A 21,942-nucleotide genomic window follows, 5' to 3' on the forward strand; every position below is an offset into this window, starting at 1 on the left:
ATAAGAAAAGACAACCAACAGATGTCAACACAGGGATGACACAGTTGTTAAAATGATCTGACAAGGATTTTAAAACATCATAAAAATGTTTCAGGCATTCATGAGCCCATTTGAAACAAATGGAAAAAATTGAGACTCAACAAAGAAATAGAAAATATAACGAAGGATGAAATGGAAATTTTAGAACTAGAAATTATAATAACCAATAACAACAGAAAAGGAGACTTGAAGATGAAAAATAGAAATGGCCAATATGAACAACAGAGAAAAAGATGAACTGACAAAAAACAACAACCCAGAAAACAAAGAGCAGGGCCTCAATGACCTGCGGAACAGTAAGTAAAGATCTGACATTCACATCATCAGAGTTCCAGGGGAGAGGAGAGAGGTGGTGTTGAGAAGTATTTGAAGAATTAATGGCTGAAAATTCTTCAAATTTGGCAAAAGGTGTAAACCTATAGTTTCAAGAAGCTGAGCAAATGCCAGAACACGATAAATCCAAAGAAATCTACACTGAGACACATCATAATCAAATTTCTAAGAACTAAGACAAAGAAAACATCTTGAAAGCAGCCAGAGAAAAACAAGACCTTGCCTTCAGGGAAAAAGCAATAGAAATGACAGCAGATTTGCCATCAGAAACCATGGAGGCCGGCAGGAAGTGTCACAATATTTTTCAAGTGCAGGGGAATAAAAAGAGCCATCGATTCAGAATTCTATGTCCAGAAAAATGATCCTTCAGGAATGAAGAGGAAATCAAGATTTTCTCAAATTAAGGAAAACTAACAGAATTTGTCACCAGCAGACCAAAAGGAATGACAAAAGGAGGTTCCCCAAACAGAAAATCAATAACAAATAAGGAATCTTGCAGCATCAGGAAGGAAAGAAGAACAAGAGAAATAATACAAATATGATGAGGTCTAACAGGACAATGGAGCACACAGTGAGCAGAGGAGATATATGTGATCCATGTAGTGGCCATTCCAAGCTGTTTCATTTGCATATAACTTGCCCAATGCCCATGAGTACAGAGCTCTATTGGACCCACAATGCATGGGTATTCAGCAAGACTCAAAGCGAGTGCAAGTACAGAACTGTTGATGGGCAGCAGCTGCCCAGCCTGGGACTACATTCTAAGCCTTCACCAAAGGAATGTGAGAGAAAGCAGCATGCTATTTCTGGGCTGAGGCTCCATCCTTTCTTCTCCCACATGCTTTCTGGGTGCAGAGGACACCGAGATTCTAGTGGATGGTAGAAATACAAGACAGGTGACACTAACCAGGAATCATAGCAATGGCCCATGATGTGGGTAAGAAATGAATCTCTTGTACAAATCACTGAAATGGTGGGGTTCCTTTGTTACTGCAGCTTGTGTTCCCTTGGGGTTTATATCTTTGCAGAATTATAACACATGACTTTTTCATTTAATAACCAATATTTAAATCTCAATGGATTTTTATGTAATTTTTGAGCAAATGTCTAACATGTATCTCTTGATACAATTAATTTTATTTAACTGGTAGCATAATTTTTTGTGATCATGTCAGATAGACTACATTTGATGTATTCAAGATATTTTGCAATGTGTACTAGAAGAACAGGCTCATATTTCTACAAAAAAATTAGAAAATAGAGGAGATAGTTTAACCTCAGAGTAGTGATGGCCTTTCAAAACAAGACACAAGATCTAAGAGCCACTAAGAGGAGACTGACAAGTTTGATTACATATAATTTTCTTAAAAAGCTTCTGTATGCCAAAAGATACCATAAATAAAACTAAAAAGCAAGCTAATGGATAGGAAGTAGCCTTTCAATATAAATGATAGAGAATGAATTGATGTCCAAACATATAAGGCACTCACTCCTACAACCAATAAGAAAAGCACAAATAGTTCCCCATGGAAGTAACTAAGATTACATGCAAGTAAATCAATCCACGTGGCCAGTAAGCATGTAAGTAGATGATCTCGTTCATCAGAGTCTGGGAAATGCAAATCAAGGCAGCGATGAGATACCAACAGAATAGAAATTGATTGAACAAGAAAACTGTAGACATTATCTACTAAAATGTAAAGTGTTCATTCCCTATTGCCCCAGCAGTAACTACTCTATGTCACTCACATGGGTGACCTGGGAAGTTACTGGATTAAAACAATGGACAGGGTGTGTGCCTGTAAGGGTATTCCTGGGGGCAATACTTGGCACCATATATTTCACCATACTTCTGACATACAGAATGTGATATGTCATAATCTCATGTATGTAAAAATATATAAAATGTGTATATATGGGTGTGTGTTGGTAAATACATAGCAAAGTGTGTGGAAGGAAAGAGAGATTATCTCGAGGAAAAGATTGGGATGGGGAGAGGGGCCTGAGAGGAAATTTTAATTTAGCTACAACGTTTTGAGTTTCTGTACAATGAGAATGAGTTTCCTATTGGTTAAAAGAGCAAAAGTAGTTGCTCTGGAAAACAGTCTGGCAGTTCCTCAAAAAGCTAAACATGGAGTTACCATATGATTCAGCAATTTCACTCCTAGGTAGGTACCCAAGAGAAATGAAAATATGGGTCTGTGAAAAAATTTGTCCATACCAAAACCCAACAACCAACCAACAGATCCTGAATGTTCACTATAGACTTATTCATAATAGCCCCTCGGAGATGAAGTCAAAAGTCCATCAACTGATGAATGGATAAACAACAGGTGGTGTATCCATACAAGGGCACATTGTCTGGCCATAAAAAAGGAACAAAGTGCCAATCATGCTACAAGGTAGATGAACCTCAAAAACATCCATCTCTTAAGAAGGAGGCCAGTCACAAAAGGCCATATACTCTATGATTTTATTCATACAAAATGTCCAGAATAGGCAACTCCAGAGAGACAGAAAGTAAATTAGTGGATGCCAGGGGCTAGGGAGAGGAGGTAGTGGAGAGTGACTGCTAAGGAGTACCGGTTTCTTTTGGGGGTGAGGAAATTAAAATTGCGCTAATGGGTGCACAACTTTGTAAATATATTAACCACTGAACCGCATCCTTTAAAGGTGTGGATTTCATGGCATGAGGATTATACCTCAATTTAAAATTTATGCAGAAGAAAGCACCCCAAAATAGCCATAGAGAAGTACTAGCGGGAGAAAAAGAGGAAGGCAGTATTAGCCCCGGTAGCAGGACAGGCTTCGAAGAGGAAGCGACATTTGCACTGGGTTTACAGGACAAGCTATTCTGAGAGAGGAGGGGAGGGCTGGGTAATCCACACAGCACGCGCAAAGCCAGACAAGCACAGGATGTGTAGGGGGAACTGTGCGGAGCCACACTGGCTAAAGCAGAAGGCACAGGAAGCCGAAAGGAGCCCAAGGGGAAGGTGGCTGGAGCTGACAGCAGTCGGCTGAGGGGCCCTCGCCCTCCCAGCTGGCCGCAGGGGGCGACCGCAGAAGGAGCCGCAGCAGACCTGCCCTGCTGGTGAGGAACCTGGGAAAGAAGCAGGCTGCCAGGTTTCACTTTCCCAGAAGTCTGAGATGTAGAGCTTGTGGCGATAGCAGGCCACTGGATCAAAGCAGTGGAAATGACTCATTATCAAGAGGCTAATACATAGGTAAAAGGAAAGTAAAAGTACCACTGAGGATTATCAGTGTTTGCTTAAGCAGGAAGCCACCCAAACTGGGTCCAGGGACTGCAAAGGGGCTTTCCTGGAGACTGGAGAAAAACTCCCTTATGCAGGTGACTTTCAGATAAGGCTTCCTGACTGGGGTGGGAGACCTGGGTCTGGGCAATAACAAGCCCTCCCTGCAAGGGACAAGGTTCACCATGCCCCTTGTCCATTTGGCGCCCCCCACGCCATCTCACCTGCACACTCCCAGGCCACCTTTGACCTTCAGGGGCGCCTCCACTAGCTTCACGGCCTGATTGATACCCCTCCCCCTAGCGCTTCTGCGGGGCCTCCTGCTGCTGAGAAGCTGCTCAGGAAATTCCACTGGGAGGAAGCCCACAAGCATAGGTTGGGGAGGACAGTAGAGGGGATTTTTGAGCCTGATGACAGAATGAAGGGAATGAGGTGCCGTCCCATCCCTCCATGGACCTGCACACCACATCAGTGTCCCATCTGCCAGCTGTCCTGCTCTCCCTAACCCTTCTTTGGAGGAGGAGGAGGAGGGGGCCCCTTGTGAGTGTGGAGGTAGTGACTCTGTGAACCTCTGGTCCTGGTCCCTCTCGGACAGGTCTGCATGAAGTAGGTGGCTAGAGTAGATGCTAATGTTCCCTTTTTGTAGCCAGGAAAACTGAGGCCTAGAGACTGAGTCTGGCTTGCCTGAGGCCACTCAGCAGTCCATGGTGCTGACAGGACTAGATCCTGAATCACTAGGCCCCAGCCAAGGGACTCTTCTGCCTCAAGCTGTGCCATTTATGGTTTGACAGGGATGGTATCACCTCGTAGACACCACTCTCCCCACCCCCTGAAGTCCCCAACAAAAAAGGGGTCAGTTTGGATGCAAATAATGATTGAGATGGGAGAGCTGACAGTGAGAGCCCTCTCCAACCCTCCTCCTGGGTCCAACCATCTTTCTGGTGTTAACCTTAAAAATAAAACAGTTATTTTACCAACAACGGTGGTTTTATTTGGGAATGGCAGAGAATTGAAATCAGGACCCACAAGCTAAGGCAAAACACTATCATTTTGTCAGTAGACTATATACAGTGGTAAGTAGAAGGAATTTTTGAATTCCTGGTAAGACCAGATTGTTATTTGGTCTAAACCAGAGCTCTCTCCTTTTATCCAAACAATAATTATTAGATTTCCAATATTGTTTTTCTCTGTCTGTGGCCATTTGTTGGGTATCTCTTGTGAATTTCCCAAACTATCATTTGGGAGAACATCCCTTTGGAACATGATAAGAGTTTGGTTATTGGCTTCTTTAACAGCAGTATTTTTTGGTGGAAATACCCATGAAGTGATTTCCTTTGGCCTCCAGGGAGTTGAATTTCAAATGTCCAAGAAACTTAATAATAGCCAGAGCCACTAACAAAAGTATGGCATCTAATACATTTTGGAAATAGGAGCCATTTTTAAATTTATCTCCTTTGGAGGTAAGGAAATCTGGTTATTTCCAGTGAGCTACCATAAAGGCATATCAACTATCAGTATAAAAGTTTGCAATAGGAGGGGCTCAAGATGGCAGCATGAGTAGGGTGACAGAAATCTCCTCCCAAAACCATACATATTTTTGAAAATACAACTATTCCTAAAAGAGAGACCAGAAGATACAGTACAACAGCCAGGCTACATCTACATCTGTGAGAACTCATCATCTCACAAAAAGGGTAAGATTCAAAGCCGTGACCTGGTGGGACCTGAGCACTCCCCCTAACACAGCTCACTAGCGGGAGGAGAAGAATCAGAGTAGGGAGGGAGTGGAAGCACAGGACTGCTAAATAACCAGCCCTAGTGATCTGCACCAGGAGCATAGACACACACTGCATGGTGCACTGGATATTAGAGAAACGGAAAAGTAAAATCTGAGACAGAGACTGTGAACAGGTCCTCACAGTGGGTTCTTTTTTAAAGTCTTAAAGTTACAGGGCTTAACAGCTGGACAAAATCGTCCCAGCACACTCAGCCCAGCAGGCTGGGAACCTTAAGGAACTTCAGGTGCCCTAACACCCTGGGGGTTAACGCAGCCCCGAAGCCACTCTCAGTGATAAGCAGCCTGCCATTCGTTCCCCCTAGCTGGTGCTGCAAGCAAACCAGCTGACCCGCTACAGCTGTGGAGCAGCCGGAGAACAGTCCCGATCACAGCAACCACACAGAGTCTCCTCCCAGTGCGCAGCAAACTGGGACAGACCGAGAGGCTGCTGTCTATGCGCAGATGCCCGGCACAGGCAGAGGAAGCCAGACCAAGGTCCGGAAGGCATGAAGGGGCACCGATCTTGCAGGAGAATACACCCAGTGTGTCTGCCACCCCCCGCAGGGCCCTAGGCTTTCCCAAGGGCAGCCCCAACCACAGCAGGTCAGGAGATTATCCCAGAGACTGCTCCCGGTTTGCAGGTAACCAACACAGGCAGCGGAGAAGGGCAAGGCAACCAGCAAGCAGGAAGGGACTTTGTTCTCCCAGCTGACACACACACCACCTGCGTGTGACCACTTCTATCACCATGAAAAGGCAGAAGAATCTGGTCTAGTCAAAAATCACTCAGACAACCCCAGAGGGCCTGGTGAGATAGATATAAACAACTTTCCTGAAAAATAATTCAAAATAAAAGTTATAACCATGCTGATGGACCTGCAGAGAAATATGCAAGAGCTAAGGGATGAAGTCCAGAGGGAGATAACAGAAATGAAAAAATCAATAGAAGATCTTAAGAGCAGACTGGACAAGGTGCAAGAGACTGTTAATGGAATAGAAATCAGAGAACAGGAACACAAAGAAGCTGAGGCAGAGAGAGATAAAAGGATCTCAAGGAATGAAAAAATATTAAGAGAACGGTGTGACCAATCCAAACGGAACAATATTCACATTATAGGGACACCAGAAGAAGAGAGAGAAAAAGGGATAGAAAGTGTCTTTGAAGAAATAATTGCTGAAAATTTCCCCAAGCTGGGGAAGGAAACAGTCTCTCAGACCATGGGAGCCTACAGATCTCCCAACACAAGGGACCCAAGGAGAACATCAAAACATATAATAATTAAAATAGAAAAGATCAAAGACAAGGACAGAGTATTAAAGGCAGCCAGTGAGAGAAAAAAGATCACCTGCAAAGGAAAACCCATCAGGTTATCATCAGACTTCTCAACAGAAACCTTACAGGCCACAAGGGTTTGGTATGATATATTTAATGCAATGAAACAGAAGGGCCTTGAACCAAGGATACTGTAATCAGCACAATAATCATTTAAATATGAAGGAGGGATTAAACAATTCCCAGACAAGCAAAAGCTGAGGGAATTTGCCTCCCACAAAACACCTCTAGAGGATATTTTAAAGGGGCTGCTCTAGATGGAAGCACTCCTAAGGTTAAATAGATGTCACCAGAGAAAATAAAATCACAGCAAAGAAAGTAGACAAACAAATGCTAACTAAAGGCAAAAAATAAAATCAACTATCCACAAAAGCAGTCAAAGGAAACAAAAAAGAGTACAGAATAAAACACCTAACATGTAAAGAATGGAGGAGGAAAAATAAGAAGGGAGAGAAATAAAGAATCATCAGACTGTGTTTATAACAGCTTAATAAGAGAGTTAAGTTAGATGGTTAGATAGTAAAGAAACTACCCTTGAACCTTTGGTAACCACGAACCCAAAGCCTGCAATGACAATAAGTACATATCTATCGATAACCACCCTAAATGTAAATGGACTGAATGCACCAATCAAAAGACACAGAGTAACAGAATGGATAAAATGGCAAGACCCATCCATATGCTGCTTACAAGAGACTCACCTCAAACCCAAAGACATGCACAGACTAAAAGTCAAGGGATGGAAAAGATATTTCATGCAAACAATAGGGAGAAAAAAGCAGGAGTTGCAGTACTAGTATCAGACAAAATAGACTTCAAAACAAAGAAAGTAACAAGAGATAAAGAAGGACATTACATAATGATAAAGGGCTCAGTCCAACAAGAGGATATAACCATTCTAAATATATATGCACCCAACACAGGAGCACCAGCATATGTGAAACAAATACTAACAGAACTAAAGGAGGAAATAGACTGCAATACATTCATTTTAGGAGACTTCAACACACCACTCACTCCAAAGGACAGATCCACCAGACAGAAAATAAGTAAGGACACAGAGGCACTGAACAACACACTAGAACAGATGGACCTAATAGACATCTATAGCACTCTATACCCAAAAGCAGAAAGATGCTCTTCTCAAGTGCTCATGGAATATTCTCCAGAATAGACCGCATACTAGGCCACAAAAAGAGCCTCAGTAAATTCAAAAAGACTGAATTTCTACCAACCAACTTCTCAGATCACAAAGGTATAAAACTAGAAATAAATTGTACAAAGAAAACAAAAAGGCTCACAAACACATGGAGGCTTAACAACACGCTCCTAAATAATCAATGGATAAATGACCAAATTAAAACAGAGATCAAGCAATAAATGGAGACAAATGACAACAATAGCACAAAGCCCAACTTCTGTGGGATGTAGCAAAGGCAGTTCTAAGAGGAAAGTATATAGCAATCCAGGACTATTTAAAGAAGGAAGAATAATCCCAAATTAATAGTCTAAAGTCACAATTATTGAAACTGGAAAAAGAAGAACAAATGAGACCCAAAGTCAGCAGAAGGAGAGACATAATAAAGATCAGAGAAGAAATAAATAAAAATGAGATGAACAAAACAATAGAAAAAAATGAATGAAAGCAAGAGCTGGTTCTTTGAGAAAATAAAATAGATAAACCCCTTGCCAGACTTATTAAGAGAAAAAGAGAATCTATACACATAAACAGAATCAGAAATGAGAAAGGAAACATCATGACAGACCCCACAGAAATACAAAGAATTATTAGAGAATACTATGAAAATCTATATGCTAACAAGCTGGAAAACCTAGAAGAAATTGACAACTTCCTAGAAAAATACAATCTTCCAAGACTGACCAAGAAAGAAACAAAAAATCTAAACAGACCAATTAACAGCAATGAAATTGAATCAGTAATCAAAAAACTACCCAAGAACAAAACCTCTGGGCCAGATGGATTCACTGCTGAATTTTATCAGACATATTGAAAGACATAATACCCATTCTCCTTAAAGTTTTCAAAAATATAGAAGAGGATGGAATACTTCCAAACTCATTCTATGAAGCCAGCGTCACTCTAATACCAAAACCAGGCAAAGACCCCACCAAAAAAGAAAATTATAGACCAATATCCCTGATAAACATAGATGCAAAAATACTCAACAAACTATTAGCAAACCAAATTCAAAAATACATCAAGATCATCATATACCATGATCAAGTGGGATTCATCCCAGGGATGCAAGGATGGTACAACATTCAAAAATCCATCAACATCATCCACCACATCAACAAAAAGGACAAAAACAACATGGTCCTCTCCATAGATGCAGAAAAAGCATTCAACAAAATTCAACTTCTATTCATGATAAAAACTCTCAACAAAATGGATACAGAGGGCAAGTACCTCAACATAATAAAGGCCATATATGACAAACCCACAGCCAACATGATTCTTAACAGCTAGAAGCTGAAAGCTTTTCACATAAGATGGGGAACAAGACAAGGATGCCCACTCTCCCCACTGTTATTCAACATAGTACTAGAGGTCCTAGCCTTGGCAACCAGACAAAACAAAGAAATACAAGGCATCCAGATTGGTAAAGAAGAAGTCAAACTGTCACTCTTTACAGATGGTATGATATTGTACATTAAAAACCATAAAGTCTCCACTCCAAAACTACTAGAATATCTGAATTCAGCAAAATTGCAGTATACAAAATTAATACACAGAACTCTGTTGCTTTCCTATACACTAACAATGAACTAATAGAAAGAGAAATCAGAAAAACAATTCCATTCACAATTGCATCAAAAGAATAAAATGCCTAGGAATAAGCCTAACCAAGGAAGTGAAAGACCTATACCCTGAAAACTATAAGACACTCTTAAGAGAAATTAAAGAGGTCACTAACAAATGGAAACTCATCCTATGATATTGGCTAGGAAGAATTAATATTGTCAAAATGGCCATCCTGCCTAAAGCAGTCTACACATTCAATGCAATCACTGTCAAAATACCAACAGTATTCTTCAACAAACTGGAACAAATAGTTCTAAAATTCATATGGAACCACAAAAGACCCCGAATAGCCAAAACAATCCTGAGAAGGAAGAATAAAGCAGGAGGGATCTCACTTCCCAACTTCAAGCTCTACCACACAGCCACAGTAATCAAGACAATTCGGTACTGGCACAAGAACAGACCCACAGACCAGTGGGACAGAATAGAGAGTCCAGATATTAACCCAAACATATATGGTCAACTAATATATGGTAAAGGAGCCATGGATATACTATGGGGGAAATGACAGACTCTTCAACAGCTGGTGTTGGCAAAACTGGACAGCTACATGTAAGAGTATGAAACTGGATTATTGTCTAACCCCATACACAAAAGTAAATTTGAAATCGATCAAAGACCTAAATATAAGTCATGAAACCATAAAACTCTTAGAGGAAAACATAGGCAAAAATCTCTTGGACATAAATATGAGCAATGTCTTCATGAACATATCTCCCCAGGCAAGGGAAACAAAAGCAAAAATGAACAAGTGGGTCTATATCAAGCTGAAAAGCTTCTGTACAGCAAAGGACACCATCAACAGAACAAAAAATTATCCTACAGTATGGGAGAATATATTCAAAATTGACAGATCCGATAAAGGGCTGACATCCAAAATATATAAAGAGCTCATGCACTTCAACAAACAAAAGCAAACAATCCAATTAAAAAACAGGCAGAGTCAGAGATGGGTAAGATTCCTCAAGGGAGGAACAACCTAAGACAGGCACAGTCGCAGGGGGGCCATCAGGTGAGAATTTGGGGATCAACAGAGGTGAGGCTCAGAACCTCACCTCCCCTGCTTTGAGAGAAATCTTCTGCATCCGTGGATGTTTTGCTGCCCTTGTCTAGCCTGGATTAATACTTAGTCCATAGGCACACATCTGATCATCTGATCATCTACATTTGCCGTCTTACAGCACTAAACTATGTTTTCTACCTTTATCTTGCATCTACCTACCACTTCAGCATTTTATTAAAAATAAAAATAAAAATAATAATAAAGGGAGAAATGTGGGATCAACATATAAATCAAGTACAAAAATCAAACGAATATTCATATTTGACCTGATTGTTTATAGGTCATAATGCGTGATCAAAACCGAAAGTTTCTGTGATGAATGCCCTTGTACTGTTCACCATGTAAGAATTTATTCACTATGTAAGAATTCGTTCACCATGTAAGAACTTGTTCGTTATGCTTCAGAAGATTGGAGACTGACGAGAATTAGACTTGAGATGGATTAATGATTGTACATTGAGCATTGACCCCCCTATACTGAATTTTATTGTTGTTAACAACCATTTGATCAATAAATATGAGAGATGCCCTCTCAAAAAAAAAAAAAAAAACGGGCAGAGGATCTGAACAGACACTTCTCCAAAGAAGAAATTCAGATGGCCAACAGACACATGAAAAGATGCTCCACATTGCTAATCATCAGAGAAATGCAAATTAAAACCACAATAAGATATCACCTCATACCAGTAAGGGTGGCCACCATCCAAAAGACAAACAACAAATGTTGATGAGGATGTGGAGAAAGAGAAACCCTCCTACACTGCTGGTGGGAATGTAAATTAGTTCAACCATTGTGGAAAACAGTATGGAGGTTCCTCAAAAAGCTCAAAATAGAAATACCATTTGACCCAGGAATTCCACTCCTAGGAATTTACCCTAAGAATGCAGCAGCCCAGTTTCAAAGACATATGCACCCCTATGTTTATTGCAGCACTATTTACAATAGCCAAGAAACGGAAGCAACCCAAGTGTCCAGCAGTAGATGAATGGATAAAGATGTGGTACATATAGACAATGGAATATTATTCAGCCATAAGAAGAAAACAAATACTCCATTTTGCAACAACATGGATGGAGCTAGAGGGTATTATGCTCAGTGAAATAAGCCAGGCAGAAAAAGACAAGTGCGAAATGATTTCACTCATATGGCAAGTATAAGAACAAAGAAAAAAACTGAAGGAAAAAAACAGCAGCAGACTCACAGAACCTAAGAATGGACTAATAGTTACCAAGGGGAAAGGGACTGGGGAGGGTGGGTGGGAAGGGAGGGATAAGGGGGAAAAGAGGGCATTATGATCAGCACACATAATGTATGGGGGGGCATGGGGAGGACTGTACAACACAGAGAAGACAAGTAGTGATTCTATAGCATCTTACTACGCTGATGGACAGTGACTGTAATGGGGTATGTGGTGGGGACTTGGTGATGGGGGGAGTCTAGTAGCCATAATATTGCTCATGTAATTGTAGATTAATGATACAAAAAAAATCCAGTTATAAAATAAATAAGTCCTGGAGATGTAATGTAAAAAAAAAGAAGTTTGCAGTACAAGCTCAGGTGAAGGCATATAACTCAGCTCATTGAGCCAAAGTAGCCAAAGGTAGTAGCCAAACTTTAATGACTTCAGAAGTAGTTGCAATTGCATACCCAGCATGATAGTTACCATATTCATCCTTTACGTAAGAATTGTCAGTAAACCATGAAAAATCTGCACTAGTTAGAGGAGATTCATATCAATTGTTACAGAGAATCAAAAGGTGACCTGTTAGCATTAAGAAGCTGTGAGGGGTTTCATCTGGATCCAAATGGAGTCCTATTCTGATACCAGATGCCGTAAGTGTGGAACCTGAGTTTGAGCGAACTGCCATTTCTCTTTGGAGACTTTATGCCCCTTAAAGGCCTAAAGTTTTAACAGGTGAACAGGCACCATCTTCCTATAAAGAGGTTTGAGAAGGGGAGCAGAGAAGTGAGTCATCTGGGTATTTTAACTATGTAGAGTCTGTGGAAAACTTATGTTACCCAAATAACTTTTTGAGGTTTATGAAAGTAAGAACTCTCTGAAACCCTGGGTGTCTTGCCTGAGGGTTTCAGCCCCAGGCAAGTTCACTATGGATTCAGTGAGATGGAGAGATGACAATGGAATGTTCTTGGGGTAAAAGGGTTTATACCTGGCTTTATTCTCATGGTGGAGATCAAACACTAGAATCACATCTGCATCCAGCAGTCTGCAGGTCCATAATTCACCTCCATCTCCACCTCCATCCAGAGCACTGGGCAGACCTCTTTATATAGCAACCCAGTCAATAATAGCTTATTGCCTCCAGGTGTGGAAACATTAGCCTAGCAGTAGGCCAATCACATCATCAAGTAGTTTAATGTCAGGTGAGGAACTTCCATTTCCCCACACTGGGGCATGACTGTCCAGTTGTATTTTCATTCTTCCCAAGTGAAAACAAAGGTATTGGATATCCTTATCAATTGAAATACTAATAATGCATTGCACAGTTCAATTATAGTGAAAAATCTGCTCTCGGTTGGAGTGGAGTTCAGCTTATGGGGTCAGGAAGAACAGGATGCTGAGGGATAACAATATTATTTATTGCTCTGAGGTCCTGAACAAACCTCCATCCTCAGCCACTGGGTTTTCTCACAGGTACAGTAGGTGTATCATAGGGACTGTGCAGTGGATAAGGCCCTTGAAATCCTCTATTATGGGCTCAAAGCCTTGAAGGACTTCTTTATTTATAGGGTATTGATTAATTTGGGGGAATGTTTTTGAGTGGTCTGTTTGAATCTTGATGGGAAGTGCACTGTGGGCTCTGCCAATATCAGTTGAAGATTTTGTTTATAAGCAGGATGTTGGCTGATCCAGTAGGAACAAGTGATCAGTGTCCTCAGACTCAGGTATAGAGCCATCAAAACAGAGCAAATAAAAGATGCTTAATTCCCCTGGTTAACTATGTTGATTACTACTGTCACATTCTAGAATTATTTCCCCACTTTTCAGAGGAAGAAATTCCACCACGATACATACATTTTTAAGAAATCTTGGCCCAATAGATGGAGAGAGGTGGAAGAACTAAGGAGAAAAGATGTGTATCTCTCAAAGGGCCTAAACAAAAGGCAACAGGTTCAGAGACAGGAAGTGTTGAGGTTTATTTGAGACCCCACTATTTGAAGTGTTTTAGTGCTCTGAGGCCAGGGCTGCTTTAAAGCGGTGGGGTTGAGCTAGGAAAATATAGCTCCAGGGTTAACAAGAACAGAGAGAGATTTATTCCCAATCAGAAATGGTTTCTCCAAGCCAATTAACAAGGAGGACTGGGGAGAGGCCTGTAGCATCTCAGAGCCAATCACTGGGAATCAGCAGGGCGGTGGAAACGCTGGCGAGGGGGCTGAAGGCACCTGAAGCACTTCAATTTGTAACAGTCTCTCTTTTCCTCTCCTAAGGTCCTGTCTCTTTGCAATAGTGGCAAGAACTGGGAGGTCTTTTGTTTCATTTCTTAGGGGCCTTCATTTCCTGGATTTGAAAGTTAAGAATTTTAGCCATCTTCCTTTTAAAAGGCTCATCTAGAGGAGGAACAAGCTGGCTTGCCAAATTAACTACATCTGGAGTGGAGGTAGTTTCCCATTCTATCCTGGTCCTTTTAACTAAGAGGGAAAGACCCAGGTTCAGCCTATTAATAACCAGAGTTAAAGGCTATCTGGGTGGATTCAACATCTAAAGGAATACCAGAATTTCCCTTGAAAACAATCTGAAATCAATTGCAATCATCATGAAAAGGTGCATCAGGCTTTGTCGGCAGGTCTGAATGTCATACTACTCAACAGACTTAGGGAAAGCTGTTGTAACTGCTCGGTGGTTTCCAGCGAGTGTTCTCATTTCTTGCCAAAAGTTAGGGGTCTATTTGTCCACGTCCCTTACAGGATGTTCCCATTGATCCAGTTCCATCCAATTCTTGGCCTGGCGGTCAGCAACAAGCATGTGGATTAATTGATACAACCTGAAAAACCAAGTCGATAAGTTTGAATAACTGTTAAATTCCTCAGCAAACTCATGTGGGTCCTCAGTCACTTTAGGAAACTCTTTAACTATGACTCACAGTTCAGCCTTAGTCCAGGGAATGTAAGAAACTTGGGGTTTATTTAGATCCTCAGAAGCTTTGACTTTAAAGGGACAAGTTTTAATAGGCTCAGAAGGGGAAGGAACAGAGAGAAGTTCAGAGGAAAAGAGGATTAGAATAAGGCAGTGGCAGAAATAGAGGAGATGGGGAAAATGCAGATGGAGTAGAGAAAAATGGCACCAGAGGAGGGACCTAAGCAGGAGGTGGCTCCCACCTGTCTGTAGACAAAGAAGATGTGGGAGGGGTGCATGAAAAGATGCTCCACATCACTAATTATCAGAGAAATGCAAATTAAAACCACAATGAGGTATCACCTCACACCAGTAAGGTTGGCCAGTATCGTAAAGACTAAGAACAGCAAATGCTGGTGAGGATGTGGAGAAAGGGGAACCCTCCTACACTGCTGGTGGGAATGTAAGCTAGTTCAACCATTGTGGAAAGCAACATGGAAGTTTCTCAAAATACTAAAAATAAAAATACCATTTGACCTGGGAATTCCACTCCTAGGAATTTACCCAAAAAATAAAATTCCTCAGATTCAAAAAGACATATGCACCCCTATGTTTATTGCAGCACTATTTATAATAAATAAATAGGGAAGCAACCTAAGTGTCCATCAGTAGATGAATGGATAAAGAAGATGTGGTACATATACATAATGGAATACTACTCAGCCATAAGAAAGACAGAAATTCTGCAATTTGCAACAACATGGATGGAGTTGTAGGATATTATGCTCAGTGAAATAAGCCAGGCAAAGAGAGACAAGTACCAAATGATGGATGTAACAACGAAACAAAACTGAAGGAACAAAACAGCAACAGATCACAGACTCCAAGAAGGGACTAGTGGTTACCGAAGGGGAGGGGTGGGGGAGGGCAGGTGGGGAGGGAGGGAGAAGGGGATTCAGGGGTATCATGATTGGTACACATGGTGTGGGGGGATCATGGGGAAGACAGTGCAGCACAGAGAAGGCAAATAGTGACCCTGTGGCATCTTACTACACTGATGGGCAGTGACCGCAACGCAGTATGGGGGGACGTGATAACAGGGGTCAATGTAGTAACCACATCAGGTTTTCATGTGAAACCTTCAGAAGAGTGTGTTATCAATAATACCTTAATAATAATAATAGTAAAAAAGATGTGGGAGGGGAAAAGAGGTCTTGGGAGCCATTTTGGCTTTTTTCAATTGCTTGTTTGCTTCATTAATTTAGAAACAGCAAAGAGGCAAATTAAGAATCCTGAAAACGTTTGGAAACCTCAAGGTAACAATTAAAATCGGCATCCCATTCAGTATTTTTTTCTTTGAGCCACAGCTTTCTAATTCAATTTTGAGAAAAACAAATTTGGGGAGTGTCCTGCCAATGGGTTTCAGCCCTGGGAAAGTTCATTTTGGAGTCAGTGAGACCAAGGAATGACAGTGGAACATTCTTGGGGGTGAAAGGGTTATACCCAACTTATTCCCACAGTGGCAGGTCAATCACTGGAATCCCATCCACTAAGGGGAGGGTGGAAGAAGGGGATTTAGACTCAGAGCGGGTCTGCATGCAGCAAGCCTGTCTCTGCCTCTGGGCCTCTTTGCCCCCGCAGCCGTCTCTGCTTGCCTGCAGCCAAGCCACTGTATTGCTTAGAGCACTGGGCAAGCTCTTTATATGAGTCAATAACAATGTATTGCCAACACATGTGTAGTGAGCTAGCTGACAAGGGCCAGGTGAGAATCCTGGCCATAGGAACCTTCACATTATCCACAGGGAGATCAGAGATTCCCCATAATAGCCACTGGTGTTTTAAATTACTTTTGGTCAAGTTGGTCCATTTAGTTAGTATGGGGAAAGTAGAATTTCCTATGGTCAGGATCCTCACCTGAACCTAAACTACTTGATGATGTAATTAATCCACTGCTAGGTTAATGCTTCCACAACCTAGGCAATGAGCTATTATTGACTGAGTCAAAATATAAAGAGCTCTGCCCAGTGCTCTGGGCGGAGGTAGAGATGGAGGTGGAGTACAGGCTTGCAGACTGCTGGGTGCAGACGTGATTCTAGTGCTCACCTACCACCAAGAGAATAAAGCTGAGTATGTACCCTTTTGCCCCAAGAATGTTCTGTTGTCATTTCTTGGTCTCAACAAAATCCATAGTGAACTTGCCCAGGGATGAAACCCTCAGGCAAGACAGAAATGCATGTGAGGGGGAACAATAGCTTTATTTTATTTCTTAACATTTGTATTTTTTTATTGATGTTCAGTTATTATGCAATATTATATTGGTTTCAGTTGTACAACATAGTGATCCTACAATTATATACATTGCAAAACGCTCACCATAATAAATATAATTATAATCTGTCAAAGCTTTTACAATATTATCACTATATTGCCTATGCTGTTCTTTTTAACCTGTGTGACTAATTGTATAAATCCCTCTCCTCTGACACCAAATGTAATGGTGTATTTTTTCCCTACATTTATATATTACAATAACAATATTATACACAGCAGTAATAGTAGTGTAACTCCATTCGGGTTCCTGGACCCAATTCCAATATGTGTAAGTATGTGGGAGGGGGTCTTCCCACACATACTAACACTAAGCAATTCTCGAACACCAGGAGGCCATCAGAGTACTTAATTCTGATGCTATCTGCTGGGAGACAACACTAGATTCCCCAGGTTAAGTGCTCTGTCCTACAAGACTGCCCCCTCACCCCAGCCACCACACTCCAGACACCCAACCTACGCTTCTGACCTACCAGCTACAGATTGGAGGTTCCCATGACCTCCCTCTTAGGTTTGATTAATTTGCTAGAATGGCTTACAGAACTCAGGAAAACACTTATGTTTACCAGTTTAATAAAGGATACAAGTTAACAGCTCGATGAAGAGAGGCACAGGGCAAGGTCCCAAATGAAGGAGCTTCTATCCTTATAGAGCTTGGGGCCTGTCCCAGTGTCACATGGAGGCATTTTGGTCCTCCAACCGTGGGAGCTCTCTAGGACCAAGGAGCAGGATCTATCTGAGCAGAGAGAGAGCAGTAAACTCTTCTCAGGGGTTTTTATGAGGGCTTCACTGCATAGTAATGATTGACTAAATTATTGGCCACTGGCTGATTCAGCCTCCAGGCCTGCCCTTGGGTGAGGGTCCAAAAGTCTCTCATTAACCTGACAGAACACCTGTTTCAACTTTAAGACTCCATAATGTTTTCAGGAACTGTGAATGAAGACCAAATATACCTGGGAAATATATATTTGGTCATATGAATGACCAAATATATATTTCTTATGACTCATTATATAGCACTTATTTATTTATTTTTATTGACGTATAATTGATATACATTATATTGGTTTCAAGCATACAACACAGTGGTTCAACAGTTACACACATTATTAAATCCTCACCCCAACTAGTACAGTTACTATTTGTCAACATACAGTTACTATTTGTCAATGTTACAGAAACATAGGCTATCAACCCCATGAACAACTTATGATTCAGATTTTTGGGCCCCTTTATCCCTCTCACCCTCCCTTTCCACTCACCCCAACCCCTCCCCCATGTTAGCCAACTGTCACTTCTCAGTATCCATGAGTCTGCTGCTATTTGGTTCCTTTTGTTTTGTTTCATTTTTAGATTCCACAAACATGTGAAGTCATATGGTACTTGTCTTCCTCTGACTAGCTTATTTCACTTAGCATAATACCCTTAAGTCCAACCATGTTGTTGCAAATGGCAGGATTTCTTTCTTTTTTATGGTTGAATAATATTTCATTGTGTATCTTCTTTATCCATTTATTTACTGATGGACACTTTGGTTGCTTCTGTATCTTGACTATTGTAAATAATGTGGCAATAAACACAGGGGTGCGTATATCTTTTTGAAGCAGGGATTTTATTTTCTTCAGATAAATTCCAAAAAGTAGAATTACTGAATCATATAGTATTTTTATTTTTAGTTTTTTGAGGAATCTCCATACTGCTTTCTAGAGTGCCTGCAGAACCATAGTTTCTAAATATAAAACCAGCCAGGGTCCCAGAAGTAAGGGGGCACCCACAAAACATTTTGATGACTTAAACATAATTTCTTAGAGGTTTTTCTCTAGAGCAAATGAAAAATTCCTAAACAGCAGAGTTTCAATAGGGACAGTCTGGTTCCAAAAGAAGTCAGACCAAAGCTACTGCACAGTTCCAACAGACACAGTTCCATCAGAAGAGTCTAATCCTCAACAGGACTGAAGGCCCACAGTTTCACCAGTACAGTTCCACAGGAACAGTCCAATCCCCAAAAGGTTATGGACTTAAGGCTAGTTCCACAGGAATAGTCAGATTCTAGAAAGGAATTGGACTGAAATCCAAATGAGTACTCTCAGGAAGAACAAGGCCTTAAAGCAGATCCTGAATAAAGCCTGAGAGTTCAAAAACACAAAGATAGTACAGCCCAAAATCCAGAGAAACCTTACCCTCAAACTCCAGGGTCTTCAAGAAAGCAGAGATCTCAATGGTACCTGTTTGATCACCAGTCTTGGAATTGTTGGGAATCATCACTGGATCCCACTTCTGACACCATGTAATGTTAACTTCCAAAATAAAAGTCAGTGATTTTACCAGCAAAAACAGTTTTATTCCAAAATAGCAGAGAATTGCAATTCAAGACATGAAAGCTACAGCAAAACCACAGGCATGTCCAGAGAACAAAAGAGATAAATGCTCTTTTATAGAGGAAATGGCCAACATGGGAGGACTGTTTTAAGCAAAAAGTCCGTTGGAGGAAACTGGTAGTCCCACTTATTGTGGCTTCTCATTGGCTGAGTTGTGACAGTCTCTCATTGGCTGAGCCATTGCAGGGAGGTGGAAGGTGGAAAACTTTCTTCCTCCTGCTGGGGAATAAAGTAGCTAAAACAGTACAGTGTCCATCTCTTCTGGTGAGGTCTAAGATTTATGAGGAGTGGTGGATGTGAGAGCTCCCCTGCAGGCCTCCTGAGTCCATGACCGTGAGGTGTCCCTTTATTAATTTTCATGCTGGCTTCCTCTCCAGGACCCCTCCTGATTCCCTCTGCTCCTCTTGGGTTCTCCTGGCTGAAAAGAGGATCGACTGCATTTTTGTTCCTCACTTGTTCCTTCAAAGTATGTGTAGTCCAGGGATGACTATCCCAAGAGCCCTGAGTTTCCAGGAAGGAAGAGCCCAAGTATGATATTGAGGAAAACAGACTGTCCCTTTCCTTCCCAAAATAGAGACCGAAGAGGATATGACCCTCAGCTAAAAGGGAATCAGACCCTTGGGTTACTGTAAGGTGGAGTCCTTTTCTGGTATTTGTGATGAAGGGACCCTGGTGGTTAAGGGGCTCATCCCTGCATAGCAAATCAGTGTTCTCCCAGCCACAAAGACATGTCAGGACAGTGTGCATCACCTTAGTGGGGTGACTTGGGGGCTGGCCCCTGAGAGGCCTGGGGCTAGCCTCGTCACCTCAGTGAATGTATGAGGCCCAGAAACTTGATTCTGTCAGCACCAGTGAATATAGCCATGTCAGTAGGGTGGGCCCATGGTCCCTACTATGCCTCAAGTAAAGCTAACTGAGATAAATGTGAAATGACCCAAATGCCTGTGGCTACCACAGAAACATCCTGTTCGGACCTCTGCTGTGGGGCATGTGGGTGACTGACAGCCCGGCTTCCCTCTGCCACTCCCAGCCTTATCTAATGGGCAGGGGTGCTGGCGCTGGCCCAGTCCTGTGGCATGGGGGACTCTTAATGGTGCTTCTGATGTATTAAACCATTTTTAGAGCTGTCCCACAGCCCCAGCTCCTTGTCCAACCTTCCTACCCTTTCTTTACACCGATGGCAGGCCTGGAAACCCTTCTGATGGCTCTCACCTCCTTCTCAGCTCACTCTCCTTGTCCCTGAAGGCATTTCTCCCAATAAACACCTTGTATGTTTAACTGTGTCTTGGCATCTGCTTCTGGGAGGACCCAACCCCCTCAGCTTCCATCTCCAGCAGGAGAAAGGTTGAAGTCAGTGTGCTCATGTGATAGGTGAGCTAGCGCCACTGAGACAAATCTCCAAACTGGGATGCTGCCCAAGGATGCTTCAGATCTGTCCCAGCTCTGGCCCGCTAGTGGTTCTAAGCACTTTACAGGTCTTCATGTATTTGATGGTCTCACCAACATTCTGAAGGACAGCCTATCATCACCTCCATTTTACAGATGAGAAAACAGGTAATCACCTCACTTCTCCATGCCTTGATTTCCTCACCTTAAAAAGGGGCAGGTGATAATGCCTCCTTCATAGGATACTGTGAGCTTTGAACCAGGTGAGCACTGGATACTGAGTTTGCTGTAGAGTTAACATCCATCTTCACTGTTCTTTTTATTCACTTTCATTCCATTCTTCTGTCTGGAGGACCACACCTCCGTCGGATGTTAATTGGCATTGCCTTGGTGACTGCATTCCTCTAGTGGTTTTCTCTGGCTCTGAGGTCCTTCACTCCAACAAAGGCTGGCAAAGGACAGTTGGAGGAAGTTGAGTGTCTGAGAGGGACACGGTCTCGTCATGGATTTTGCACCAAATCCAGTCAGAGGCATCAGCACCCTGAAAGGAAACAAGGGGGAAGCGTGCTTGTGTGCTTTCTGGGGAAGGAAAGCAGGGGATGTTCAGGGCCCAAGCTGAGGCGGCCAGGTGGGCTGGGGACCACCTGTGCCTCCCCGACGAGGTTGGGAGCCAGCTGGAAGGAGGAGATAGGAGCACACCTCTGCAGCGTGGCCCTGGGCAATGCCCTACCATGGCACCCTCAGCATCCTCATGGCCACGCCTTTTCAGGAACAAAACTGAAGTCACGGGAAGGGAAGGAGCCATACGGCACTCAGGGCCATCTGGCTCAAAACGAATCTTGATGCCTGTGCAAGGCATCTGGCTTGGAGGCGGGGCCCGAGGACCGGATTATCCAGTAGATATTGCAGAAATACAAAGATAGTTTGCAGAAACACAAAGATAGTTTGACATCTGAAAACCTACCTGTGTAAACAACAATAAACTAAAGTAGAAGCTGATATGATTATCTCAATGTAGGAAAAATCATTTAATAAAGTTCAGCACAATTTGTGATGAAAAACTGAGCAAACTTGGAATAAATAAGTAATTTCCTGAACTTAAAGGTTTTAATATTAAAACCTGCAGCATATAATATACTTAATGGGAAAATTTT

Source organism: Manis javanica, chromosome 1 (assembly GCF_040802235.1).
Source record: "Manis javanica isolate MJ-LG chromosome 1, MJ_LKY, whole genome shotgun sequence".
Classification (NCBI taxonomy): domain Eukaryota; kingdom Metazoa; phylum Chordata; class Mammalia; order Pholidota; family Manidae; genus Manis; species Manis javanica.